At 32.8% G+C, this 1,778-nt stretch overlaps 1 protein-coding gene across 3 annotated transcripts in view; it reads left to right on the top strand.

Moving 5' to 3' along the window:
• The window catches only part of LOC117179812 (calcium and integrin-binding protein 1-like), a 22,463-nt gene that overhangs the window by 2,486 nt on the left and 18,199 nt on the right, over nucleotides 1-1,778 (top strand). The gene's annotated exons all lie outside the window — the stretch shown is intronic.

Genomic DNA, 1,778 nt, shown 5'->3' with positions numbered 1-1,778 from the left:
GGGGGGGGGGGTGTCATTTTCTAAACTAATACTATTTTTTTGAATTCATTATACCTATCTTTTATTACTTCAAATGCGCTCAAATGCGCCACGACTAAAACATTTTGCGCTAGCTAATTAACAAAGGTATCATATTCTGGAGAGCATGGATTTATTCACCTTCAAATCCGCTCATATGCGCCATACATTTTTTTGAAAATTTCGAAAATTGCCCAAGATATAGAGGTAACGAAATTTTACGAAGTGATGACCAACAAAATTAAAATATTCCAATGCGCGTTGACGAAGTGACTTTCCTATAGGGTTTTGTATGCGATCATATGCGCTACTTTCGAAATTGACAAAAAACCATAATCAACCCCCTTATTACCATTTTTTTCGATCTACTATCCAAAGCTATCTCCAAATAACCTAAATTGCAATATAAAAGTTTGTAATGATTTGTTCGGATAATATGTGAAATGCGCGCTAGTTTCAAAATAAAAAAAAAACATAACCAACCCCCTCATTACCACTTGCTACCAATCCAATAACCGATGATATTTACAAGTAACCTAAATGTCAATATAAAAATGTATACAGGTCTATTCGGATAGGCTTTCAAAGGCGCTCATATGTTCCACTTTCAAACTTAACAAAAAACATTAACAAGCCCCTTATTACTACTTGTTACGATCCACTATCCGATGATATCTCCATATAACTTTAATTGCAATATAAAAATTTATAACGAGCTTTTCGTATAGGATTTCAAATGCGCTCATATGCGCAACTTTCCAAATTAACAAAAAAGCATAATCAACCCCCTCATCACCACTTGCTACCAATCATATACCCGATTATATCTACAAATAACTTAAATTTAAATATAAAAATTCATAAACATCTCTTCATACAGGATATCAAATGCGATAATATGCGCCACTTTCGAAATTAACAAAAAAACATACCAACCCCCTTATTACCATTTGTTACCGATCCAACAACCGATGATGTCTCCAAATAACCTAAATTGCTATATAAAAATGTATAAAGGTCTCTTCGGGTAGGATTTCAAATTTGTCTTCATTACCACTTGTTACGATTCACCATCTAATGATATCTTCAAATAAAGAATAAAAATATTTGAAATTATTTACGGAAAGCCCCTCATAAAATTATATAGTGCAATTTAGGTTATTTGGAGATATCTACGGGCGATGGATCGGTAACAATTAGTAATGAGGGGGTTCATTATGGTTTTTTGTTATTTTGAAAGTGGGGCATATGAGCGCATTTGAAATCCTATCCGAAGAGACCATTATAAACTTTTATATTGCAATTTAGGTTATTTAGAGATAGTTTTGGATAGCAGATCGTAACAAGTTGTAATGAGGGGGTTGATTATGATTTTTTGTTAATTTCGAAAGTGACGCATAAGAGCGCATTCGAAACCCCGTAGGAAAGTCACTTCATCAATGCGGATTGAAAACTTTTTATTTTGTTGTTCATGACTTCGTAAAATTTGGTTACCTCTATATCTTGGACAATTTTAAAATTTTCAAACAAAATTTATGGCGCATATGATCGCATTTAAAGACGAATAAATCCATGTGCTCTAAATTACATTGCACATCATTGTTAAGGATTTATCACCTGCGTTACACTGGCCCCTTCTCCAAAATATGATATCTTCGTTAATTAGCTAACGCAAAATTTTCTAGTGGTGGCGCATTTGAAGTTATGAAAGATAGGTATGATGTATTTGAAAAAAATATTATTAGTTTAGAAAAATGACA

The sequence above is a fragment of the Belonocnema kinseyi genome, chromosome 9 (assembly GCF_010883055.1).
Source record: "Belonocnema kinseyi isolate 2016_QV_RU_SX_M_011 chromosome 9, B_treatae_v1, whole genome shotgun sequence".
NCBI lineage: Eukaryota > Metazoa > Arthropoda > Insecta > Hymenoptera > Cynipidae > Belonocnema > Belonocnema kinseyi.
The sequence above is the reverse complement of the archived record's forward strand: the minus strand, read 5'-3'. Positions and strand labels throughout refer to the sequence as shown.